The sequence below is a fragment of the Aulostomus chinensis genome, chromosome 5, assembly GCF_037954235.1.
Source record: "Aulostomus chinensis isolate RoL2024-O1b breed Wild chromosome 5, RoL_Achi_v1.0, whole genome shotgun sequence".
In the NCBI taxonomy this organism is placed as follows: Eukaryota; Metazoa; Chordata; class Actinopteri; order Syngnathiformes; family Aulostomidae; genus Aulostomus; species Aulostomus chinensis.
The window spans coordinates 5,975,539-5,987,823 of record NC_141324.1 but is presented as its reverse complement, the minus strand read 5'-3'; the positions used below and the strand labels follow the sequence as shown (position 1 = coordinate 5,987,823).

General features: G+C 43.9%; 1 long non-coding RNA gene across 1 annotated transcript in view; it reads left to right on the top strand.

Annotated features, from left to right (window-relative positions):
* The first annotated feature begins 916 nt into the window (after nt 1–916).
* LOC147260976 (uncharacterized) overlaps nt 917–12,285 on the top strand; it is a 36,428-nt gene continuing 25,059 nt past the window's right edge. The window contains exon 1 of the long non-coding RNA XR_015116061.1: nt 917–1,115. This is a non-coding gene — a long non-coding RNA (uncharacterized LOC147260976). The remainder of the gene's footprint in view (nt 1,116–12,285) is intronic.

Here is a 12,285-nt window from a genome sequence, read left to right as displayed (position 1 = left end):
GCAAGGTATGCAAAGTGATGTTTCATAAGGGCGGTCACTCTCAGCTTCAGGGTTATCAACATCTTTGGTGGGATGGTTGTCATCATCTTTGTTGGTGGTGGTGCTGATGGAGACAAGCTTTCTGCCTTCCCCCAACAAAGCTGGAATTTCTGAGAAAAAAAAATGCTACAAGCTTATACAGACAGCAACCATGGAAGCCAGTATGTGCCTGAAAACCACATCTGTGTAATATATTAACCCATTTAGAGTTGTACTTGTAGATTTAGAGCATCTTTGTGTATAAAATTTGTTGCAGATCACATTTCAGAAGGTGGTGCCCCAGAAGGGCTTTCTGTCCCTCAGGCAACAGGCCTGGGGCTGCTGTCTCTCTGCTTTAATATATTTTTTATATTTGAAATTCAAATAAACACATTGTAAAAGGAAAGAGTGACAAGACTAAACTCCATGGATGTACAGTAATCATGCTTGTTTGCACACACGGCTCACTTGACAGTAACAGTCAGTATTTGATCGACTGACCAATGACTGTCACTTACACAATCACACAGAACAAATTGCAATCTAATTTTCCTGATTATAACTGTTTGGGTGAGTTGTCAAATATGTTTATTGATTCTTCAAACATGGTCTGAAATTGCATGAAACCCACCTATGTGGTGGCGAACGCTTTTTAGATTTAGAAAGTGTATTTACAATCACCCTCAGGTCTAAATGGATTAACACCATTTGGGATTCAGTAATATTTGATGATATAATACTCAATACCTGCCTTTAATTACCATGTTCCGCAATTTGGTGTTTTCCTTATGTAGGGCCTTGTTTTGGCTCTACAGGTCCCTGGGAAGGTCACGGTTTTCCTGGCTTGACGATTCTGCTGGACTGGGGCTCAACATACTGTACTCTGACTGTAGAAGAGGTCATGCCATTCAGCAGGCTCCACCTCCTCTCATGGGGAGGAACCATCCTGCACATCTGATTCTGGTCAGGCCTGATTGAGGTGGAAGTCTATATATACACCTCCCAGGTCCTTTGTTCCCATCAGCAGTGCCATGAACCGCATGGGAGGACCCTCTGCTCCTGCTTAGGAACTGGATTTAATGGTTGTGCGTGAAAATGTGAGTTGCTGAACTTTAATGGTCTTTAATCATAGTTGTTTGCCTAGTTTCTACTGATAGGATGTTATGTGTATGTACGCAGTGCATGTAATTTACTCACTGTAGAACTATAGAAATGCAAGATTTAAGACCACATTTGGATGAATTTGTTCTTTATTTGTGTTTAGTACTCTTTCTCATCAATTAGCATTATTCTTCTCTTTGTAGAGTACTAATTAGTCTCAATTAGGTACCTAAATTGTGTTTGTGTTTATTGGTGTATTGTAATTGTAATTTGGATGATTTTAAAGGAAAACCATGACTATAACGATCCATTTGCATGCAGTATTGTGGCAATAAAAGGCTTCAATGGAACAACATCCTTTGCATTCTTGTCGAAGTACCATGGTGATCAATTTCTTGTGGACCCCCCCCCCCCCCCCACTCCTGCTGAGAGATTTAACACTGACAGTAGTTCTTCCTCCACCTGTCTTTGAGCAGCAACTTTGGCCTGTTTCTGTCGGTAAAGATGTTCATATTTATTATCTAATCATGGCTAATCCAATATACAAATGAGGCTTAGGCTAGGTATCAATCTCTGCTGTTTGATTACTGGTTTTGAATTTCCAGAACTGGGGGCTTTGTCACCACTACTGGTATCTTCATCACCAAAGTCTAGGCGTTTTTTCCTTTCTCACCCTCTTGGCCGGCATGTCATCTTGATAGTTTCCTCTCAGCAGCTTTGAGAGTAGCCTCTTTGTCTACATTCAGGTAGAAGGATAGATTTTCTCAAAGGTGCTCTATAGAATTTCCATTCCTCCCGGTCAGTAGGCAGCGCACTCACAGTAAACCGCTCACACGGTGCATTATTAAATTGTGTAAAGAGTGACCACTATGTTGTGAGTGAGATTGTCAATTCTGACACTAAATCACAGCCAAGGATGCTTTTCAAGCCATCTCAGAATTAGCAGAAAACAAAGCATGTGGCCCAGATGAAATGTCTGCAGAACACCTCAAATTAGCAAGCCCGAGGGCAGCAGTTCTCCTTGCTATTTATTTTACAGGTTTTATGTGTCATGATGTGTTAGCAGACTCCATGCTGTCCATCCATCCATCCATCCATTGTCTTCCACTTATTCCTACATTAAGGGTCACGGGGGCTGGAGCCTATCCCAGTGTCAACGGGTGAGAGGCGGGGTACACCCTGGACAGGTCGCCAGTCTGACATAAAAAGACAAACAACCATTCACACTCACATTCATACCTATGGTCAATTTAGAGTATTCAATTAGCCTAGTCCCCAATTGCATGTCTTTGGATGGTGGGAGGAAGCCGGAGTACCCGGAGAGAACCCATGCAGGCACGGGGAGAACATGCAAACTCCACACAGAAAGATCCTGTGCCCGAGCCGGGACTCAAACCCGGAACTTTCTTGCTGTGAGGCCACAGTGCTAACCACTGCACCACCGTGCAGCCCTCCGTGCTGTCCATTACTGCTTTTCCTCCTTGATTTCCTCTAGCTGAGCGCTGATTTCCTCAACCTGTGTTGGGGTAAGCGTGTGACCCCACTTCCTGTTTGTGCATTGCTGAACGTAGTGCTTTGCTTGTTGTGCTAGCTAAAGTGTGATCATCCCCTTTAATTCCTTATTCGTTGACTAATTACCTGCCCAAACCACATATCTATTTGCTTTATTTGGCTGAAGTTTAAAGACCATCTGTCTTGTAGCGACAGCCTTTATTTCTGTAAACTCTCCACTCTCAGCTAGCAATGGCTTCCCCCTCTCACTCGCCTCTCTCCTGTTCAGTGTGCCACATGTTTAGTTACTCCTCAGCCTCCTTTAGTGATACGGATAAGTGCGTTAAATGTAGTTTGTTTGTAACGTTGGAGGCGAGGCTTAGCGAGGTTATCGCACCGATGGATCCAAACAATTAGCCACTAGTCCGAGCCAGTCGCCATTAGCTGGTGCGGACCGTCTTAGCTTAGCCCCAACTAGCGTTACCCTGGCAGCTCCCAAGCAGCCGGGAAACCAGGGTGGCTGGGTGACTGTCTGAAGGAAGCCTGCTGTCAGTGACAAACCACCAATTCACGTTGCGAATAGGTTCTCCCCACTCGGCGACACACCCATCGAGGAAACTACTCTGGTAATTGGAAGTTCCATTCTCAGAAACGTGAAATTAGCAACACCGTCAACCATAGTCAAGTGCATTGCAGGGGCCAGAGTGGGCGACGTCGAGTCAAATTTAAAACTGCTGGCTAAAAGTAAATGTAAATACGATAAAATCATTATCCACGTTGGCGGTAATGACATCCGACTACGCCAGTCGGAGGTCACAAAAATTAAGATTGAGTCAGTGTGTACATTTGCGAAGACAGTCGGACTCCATAGTGTTCTCTGGACCCCTGCCTAATCGGACCAGCGACGACATGTTTAGCCGCATGTCATCGTTCAACCGCTGACTGTCGAGGTGGTGTCCAGCAAACCAAGTGGGCTTCATAGAAAATTGGAAAACTTTCTGGGGGAGACATGGTCTGATTAGGATGGACAGCATCCATCCCACGTTGGACAGAGCTGCTCTCATTTCCAGAGATATGGCCCAGTTTACAATAGAACCAAAACCCTGAAAACCCAGAGTTCAGACCAGGAAGCAGAACTGCCATCTCACACGCTTCTCTATGCATCCATTAGGGCAGTTACCCACCCAAAACTACATAGAGACTGTGTCTGTCCCCCGACCACATCAGTTTACTCATTCCAATTCTACTTGTAGAGGAGTCAATCAGAAAAACCTAATCAAAATTAACACAACCAATAAATTAACTCAAAAAAATCTAAAAATTAGATATGGACTATTAAATATTAGATCTCTGATGCTGTTCATGAGGCTATAGAAACACTCTGTTCCTCTCTGGCATCCTCTCTGGACAAACTCTGCGCCCTGGTGTCCAAACCAGCCAAGAAAAACAACCAAGTCCATGGCTCTCTGAAGTTCTGAGAGAACAAAGAGCTGGACTCAGGGCAGCAGAAAGAAAGTGGCATAAATCCCAAGAACCCACTGACTTGTCCTTATACAGAAACTTGCTTCCTTCCCCTCATGCTTACAGTCCGCTAAGAAAGCCTTCTATCAGAACAAGATCTGTGCCACTTCTGATCCAGAATACTGTTTATGGCGTTTAACTCCTTGCTTTTTTCCTCCAGTTACTCAGCCTTCCACTGCGCTTACTTCAGACATGTTTGCCTCCTTTTTTACTGAAAAGGTTGCTGCAATCAGCAACCAGTTCTCTAAGCCTGACCAGTCCAGTCAGCACCAACCTGCCACTGCTGCTTCACTCTTCTCCTTTGCTCCCCTGAGCAAAGATGAGGTCTCCAGACTTCTCCTGAGCTCAAAACCTACAACTTGTCCTCTCGATCCAATACCCACCAGCATCCTGCAGACCATTTTGCCCACAATCAAACCTGCAGTCACACACATTGTCAATTCCTCCCTGGAAACTGGCATTTTTCCTGCTACTTTTAAACAAGCCCATGTCACCCCACTGCTCAAAAAGCCTAATCTCAACCCCGCCAAGGTTGAAAGCTACAGGCCAGTGTCACTTCTGCCATTCCTGTCAAAAATACTGGAGCGCTCAGTATTTAACCAGGTCTCTGAACATCTGCGGAACAACAACCTACTTGACTCTTTTCAGTCTGGCTTCAGGTGTGACCACTCCACTGAGACTGCACTCCTGTCAGTCACTGAGACGAGCTCGAGCTGCTGGTCAGTGCTCTGTCCTACTTCTGCTGGACCTGTCTGCTGCCTTCGACACGGTGAACCATCAGATTCTCCTCTCCACACTCTCTGAACTCGGCATATCTGGTTCTGCCTTGTTGTGGTTCAAGTCCTACCTCACAGGCAGATCCTTCAGTGTCATGGCGAGGAAAGGTGTCTAGGTCACATGGCCTATCGACTGGGGTTCCTCAGGGGTCAGTGCTTGGTCCCCTTCTCTTCTCTCTGTACACCACCTCACTTGGTGCAGTGATCCGCTCCCATGGCTTCTCCTACCACTGTTATGCTGACGACACTCAGCTTTTCCTCTTTTCCACCTGATGACAGAACAGTCTCAGATCGTATATCAGCGTGTCTGGCTGATCTCTCCACATGGATGAAGGAACGCCACCTTCAACTGAATCTCTCTAAGACTGAAGTCATGGTCTTTCCAGCTTGTCCATCTGTTCAGCCTCAGGTCAGTGTCCAACTTGACTCGAGCCTACTTGTGCCCACAAACTCAGCCAGAAACCTGGGTGTCATGATTGATGACCAGCTGACCTTTAAAGTTCATGTGGCCTCAGTTTCTCGGTCTTGCCGTTATGCCCTCTTCAACATCAGGAAGATTAGACCCTTCCTGACCCAACAGACCACACAGATTCTGGTTCAGGCTCTTGTCATCTCACGCATTGACTACTGCAACTCTCTTCTGGCAGGCCTCCCTGCATGCTCATTCAAGCCTCTGCAGATGATCCAGAATGCAGCAGCACGTCTGATCTTCAACCAGCCCAAAAGGGCACATGTCTCCCTGCTGCTGGTTTCTCTTCACTGGCTTCCAGTGGCAGCCAGGATCAAATTCAAGGCACTTCTCTTGGCTTACAAAACAATCACAAGAACGGCTCCAGCCTACCTGGAATCCCTGATCCAGGTCTACACTCCTTCTCGCCCACTACGCTCTGCATGCGAAAGACGCCTGGTGCTTCCAGCCCAGCGCTGCTCCAAATCTCTAGCCAGACTCTTCTGTCGTTCCCAAATGGTGGAACGAACTACCGAACTCTGTGCGTTCTGCTGAGTCCCTTTCTACTTTTAAGAGACAATTGAAGACTCAATTGTTCAGAGAGCACCTAGGCACTTAACCTGACTCTTCTCCTCTTTGTCCTGTGGGGTAGAATAAGTCAGAGGGTCCAAGACCCAGCACTTAGTGATTATGTAGCACAAACTGTGTTGTGTGATGTTGTATGTTTGTCCAAAAAAAAAAAAAAGGGAGGGGGGGGCGACACTTCTGCCACTAGATGGCAGTACCTGTGACCAAATCACAACTGAAGCACTTTTGCGCTTCCTATGGGCTTTTCCTTAATTAAGTCTAAATTCTTGCTTGTGTTGTACGTCGCTTTGGACAAAAGCGTCCGCTAAATGAAATTGTAGAATTGTAAAAACTGAACTGGTTAATGAATAGAGATCTGACAATTTTATTGACCTGCTCTGTCTCACTGAAACCTGGCTGCGTGATGATGAGTATGTTAATCTAAATGAATGCACTCCTCCCAGTCACATTAATACTCACATTCCCTAAGGCTCTGGCCGAGGAGGTGGAGTTGCTGCCATTTTTGACAAAAGTTTAATAATATATCCCAAACCCAAAATAAGTTTCAATTCATTTGAAAGCCTGATTCTTAGTTTGTCTCATCCAGCCTGGAAAACAATACAGCCACTCTTATTTTTGTGTACCGCCCTCCTGGTCCTTACTCTGAATTCTTATCTGAATTCTCAGTTTCTATCCAGTTTCGTTGTGAAATCAGATAGTCATGATTGTAGGTGACGTCAATATTCATGTGGATGTTGATAACTACAGTCTGGGTGCTGCATTTCTCTGTCTTTTAGACACAATTGGTTTCCATCAGTCTGTTCATGAACCAACTCACCGTCACAACCACACCCTTGACCTCGTCCTGACATATGGAATTGAAGCTGAACATCTAGTTGTATTTCCACAGAACGCGATTTTATCAGGCTATCAATTAATCACTTTTGAATTTGCACTGATCGACTACACTCCACTCAGGAAAATGGTGGTTTCCAGATGTTTGTCTGATCAGGCTGTAGCTAGATTTAAGGAAGCAATTCCATTGGCGCTAAATTCAGTGTCATGTCCCATTGTTAGAGGAAAATGTTGTCAACGTTAGTCCCTCCCAAATTGACCCTTTTAACGATAGTGCAACAGGCACCTTAGGAACAACTTTGGACTCAATTGCCCCATTAAAAAAGAAATCCATAAACCCAAGGAAACAAGCACCTTGGTACAATTCAGAAACCAGACAGCTTAAACAAAAAACCCAGAAGTTAGAGAGAATATGGTGCTCTTCCAAACTGGAAGATTCTTATATAATCTGGCAAGACAGCCTTAAGTTATAAGAAAGCCCTTTGAGTAGCTAGAGCAGCCTACTACTCAGCAGTAACAGAGGAACACAAGAACAACCCCAGGTTCCTCTTCAGTACTGTAGCCAGACTGACAGAGAGCCACAGCTCTACTGAGCCTAGCATTCCTGTTTCCCTGGGCAGCAAAGACTTCATGGACTTCTTTAATGATAAAATTGTCCTTATTCAGGAGAAAATTCACTTCCTCCTGCCATCAGCTGACAACATGGCACCTATAACCTAAGAAGCCTTAGAGGCAGCTGTAGAACCAGACACACACTTTGACAGTTTTTCTCCCATTCGCATTCATGAGCTCAGTTCAATAATTTCCTCCTCTTAACCATCCACTTGTCTTCTTGACCAGTGGTTCCCAACCTTTTTTTGTCTTGTGTACCCCTTGAGCCTTTTTGTCATACCATGAGTACCCCTTCACTCATACGTGTTCATGATTCTCCAAAAGTAGAACATAACACAACTGAATATTCAACACAAGTCATTTTATTTCATCTTCTTAAATTGAACATTTAATATTCAGGCATTATCTTCTTATTTAACTCAAATTAAACATAAAATTATGTTACCTTCAAGGCAGTAAAAATTATAAATATAAGAAACAATATTATAGTAAACGTTTGTATTATTAATACTGTATTATTAATACTAATATATTATTATTATATTGTTGTTATTCATGGAGTTATTTGCCAGGACTTCACCGCAAAAGTAGCACTGAGGCTGCGGTGGGGCCGCAGACGTCGAAGTGAATCCATATAAAATATAGTTTTCACTATACTGCCTTGGTTTAGGTTTCGAATCTTTCTTGCGTTTGTCGGCGGGCTCTCTCCCCCCCCCCCCCCCCCCCCCCTGGATCCACAGCTACTGGACGTTTCAGCCATTTATCCATGTTTACCTGCAGGTAAACAGGTTCCCGCTGTTTGATTTTGGTATGGCTGTGCCACAGGTTATTGTCTCCCCAGGGAAACAAGTCATGGCGCACACGTACCATTTTATTAACGGACTTATGAAATGACTAAGAATATTTTTATTATCGTGGAAATAAATTCTTAATTTTTCCACGTACCCCCTGCAATGTGCTCACGTACCCCTAGGGGTACGCGTATCCCTGGTTGGGAAACACTGTTCTAGACCCCATCCCAACCAAGCTGCTTAAGGACTCTCTATCCCTTATTAGCACCTCCCTCTTAGATATGATCAATGTGTGGCTGTTATCTGGTTACATCCCACAGTCCTTTTTAAGTGGCAGTAATTAGACCCCTCCTCAAAAAAGCAACCCTGGATCCAGAAGTTTTGGCCAACTACAGACCGATATCAAATCTTCCATTTCTCTCCAAAATTCTGGAGAAAGCAGTTGCTAAACAGTTCTGTGACTTTCTCCACAGCAACAGCTTATTAGAGGATTTCCAGTCAGGTTTCAGGATTCATCATAGCACAGAAACAGCACTCGTCAAAGTTACCAATGACCTCCTACTAGCGTCAGATGAGGGACTGGTCTCTGTGCTGGTCCTATTAGATCTTAGTGCAGCTTTTGATACCATTGACCACCATATCCTTCTACAGAGACAAGAGCATGTCATTGGCATTAAAGGAACTGCACTAAACTGGTTCAGGTCATATTGACTAGGTCGATCTCAGTTGGTACTAACTAATGATAAACCCTTGGAAACCACTGCAGTCACTTGTGGTGTTCCACAAGGCTGTGCTTGGACCAATCCTCTTCACCCTTTATCTGTTTCCTCTCAGTCACATTACTCACTCACTCAATTTTCACTGCAATGCTGACGACACACAGCTGTACTTATCAATGCATCCTCATGAAATAAATCAGCTGACTAAACTGGAGGCTTGTCTAAAGGAGATAAAAACTTGGATGACCCATCATTTCCTTTTATGAAACTCTGACAAAATTGAAGTCATTGTCCTGGGCCCAAAACGTCTGAGAGACACCCTATCTAATGATAGGTACCCTGGAAGGCATTACCTTGGCCCCCAGCACTACCATAAGGAATCTAGGAGTTCTCTTCGATCAGGATCTGTCCTTTAACTCCCACATTAAGCAAATATCTAGGACTGCTTTCTTTCATTTACGAAACATTGCTAAGATCAGACACATCCTGTGTCAAAAAGATGCAGAAAAACCAGTCCATGCCTTTGTCACTTCCAGGCTGGATTACTGCAATTCCCTCCTATCAGGCTGCACCAGTAGGTCCCTAAAGATTCTCCATCTGGTCCAAAATGTTGCTGCCCTCGTGTTGACGAGAACTAGTAGAGGAGACCATGTCTCTCCTGTACTGGCTTCTCTGCATTGGCTCCCTGTCAAATTTAGAATAGAATTCAAAATTCTCCTAACATACAAAGTCCTCAACAGTCAGGCTCCTTCATACCTGACAGAGCACATAGTCCCCTATTATCCAGCTAGAACCCTTCACTCCCAGGATGCAGGGTTAGTGGTGGTTCCTAGAGTTTCTAAAAGTAGAATGGGCCAGATTCATGCCAGAGCCTTCAGCTATCAGGCTCCCCTCCTGTGGAACTGTCTCCCAGTTTCAGTCCGGGATGCAGACACCCTCTCCACCTTTAAGAGCAGACTAAAGACCTTCCTTTTTGATCAGGCTTATAGTTAGGGCTGCTTAGGCTGGCCCTTAGATATGCTGCTATAGGCTTAGGCTGCTGGGGGGATCTCCCATGGTGCACTGGGCTTCTCTCTACTCCTCTCTGTCCTCCTATATGTGTCATATATAAATCACACTCATATGTATTACTAACTTGTATTCTTCTCCGGAGCTTTCCGGCTCCCCTCATCCCAAATCCCGGTTGCTGCTGGAGGAGGCTGCAGACCTGAAGAGGCTCAAGCTACCACCCGTAGCACCACCTGCTCACATCCCCGTCTGTCCATCAGTCTCTTCCCTTTCTCTCTCTTTATCTCTGTCCCAGTCTTTCCTTCTGCATATCTGTCTTCCTCCATTATTTGTCTTTGTCTCTGCCCTGCTCTACTGCTCTCTTTCCCCCCAACCGGTCAAAGCAGAAGGCTGTCCCCATTGAGCCTGGGTCTGCTCGACATTCCTGCCTGTTAAAAGAAAGGTTTTTGTTGCCACTGTTGCAGGATGTGCTTGCTCATGGAGAATTGTAGGGTGTAAATTCATTGAAGGAATGTGGTACTGGACCTGCTCCACTTGTAAAGTGTCATGGGATAACTTTTGTTGTGATTTGGCGTTACACAAATAAAATTGACTTGAATTGACTTGACTTACTTTGGTGCCTGTCATAAAGGACAAAGTGGGCAGGGTGGGGAGTATTGATAATTATAGGCCAATTGCTCTGGCCAGTGTGTTGTCAAAAGTCTTGGAGAGAATTTTACTAGACAGATTATCTGTATAACTTTGCACCTCTGATAACTAGTTTGGCTTTAAGGCTAAACATAGTACTGATTTTTGTATCCATGCACTGAAGGAGATGGTGGAGAAATATAGAAGACAGAACTCTTCTGTATTAATTGGTTTCATAGATGCATCTAAGGCATTTGACCGGATAAATCATTCTAAGTTTTTTTTTTTAATTACATCAGAGGGGAGGGCCTGAGACTTTTATAAGGATATTGTCTTACTGGTATTCTAACCAGAGCATGCAAATTAAATGGGGAAATTCTGTCTCTGCTCCTTTAAGGACAAGTAATGGTGTTCAACAGGGGGGGCTTTTATCACCGTGCCTCTTTAATATTTATATGAATGATCTTTCAGACCAGTTAAGAAACTGTAAAACAGGTTGCATGGTTTGAAGCGTACTTATTAATCATCTTATGTATGCAGATGATCTAGCAATTGTTTCATTTAGTAGTGCTGGGTTTCAAGAGTTGCTCAACATATGTTCTACCTATGGTGTAAGTTTTGACATGAATTATAGAGTTAGAAGAGTTCTGTTATGATTTGCAGAGTAAAAGGGGATAAGGACCTCGTTTTTCCAGCTTTTTACCTGTCAGGACAAGTGCTTCCTGCTTCTGGAACACATCATCACCGATGATATGACAGATGATGATGATATGAACGGACAGCGTCGTATTTTATATATGCAGGCATATTTGTTGGTCAAAAGATTTTTCTGGTGTTTGGAGAAGGTTAAAGTGGGTCTTTTTAAGGCTTCGTGCACCCCTCTTTATACTGCGCCCTTGTGGATAAACTTTAGAAAAGCCAGCATCTGCAAACTTCAGGTTGCGTATAATGATTGCCTGCGTATCTTACTTGGGAAACCAAGAACGTATAGTGCAAGTGAGCTTTTCTGTAACGTACAAGTTATCACTTTTCATGCTCTTTTGAGAAGTTTGATGTTCAAATTTATATGTCGGCTTAACAGTTCTTGTTATGATCTATCTATCAGGCATTGAATCTGACAATGGAATCCGAGACCTCTGCACAGAGAAGGTGGATACAAAAATACTTTGAGTGAGAGACAATCTTAATTCTAGGAGCCAGGCTAAATACCACACGAGGGTAACAGACAATCTAAAGATGAACTGAGAAATGAACTGGTCTTAAATAGGGCAGGGTAAAATGGTGACTTACCTGATCAGATATGGGTGTTGGATGAGCAACACATGAAGGTCTGAATGATCTCCAGCTCTGCCCCAACTCCAGATGTACTAACACAGAACAAACTGATGGGGGAGACAAACACACAAGAGGGGAGAGAGAGAACAGCGGAAACAAATGGGGAATAATACAACGAATCCTGACATTAGCTGGTGGACCAAGACATCAGATTATTAAAATAGGCATAAATAAAGGCTAAAATATTAAATTGATTGATGGGATATTGTTAAAGCGTGTCTTGTTGTAAGCTTGCTGGTGGCCAACAAGAGAAAATGCTACTGTTAAAAAGTGAAGAGGAAAGTTGAAAGCATTGGGGTAAAAAAGAATGAAAAGACAACTTTAACCATTTTACCTGGCTTCTTGGGGCTCAATCATGCAGAGATTAAACACAATTTATTTTTGCTGGGCATGGTGACCATCAACAGATCCATTGA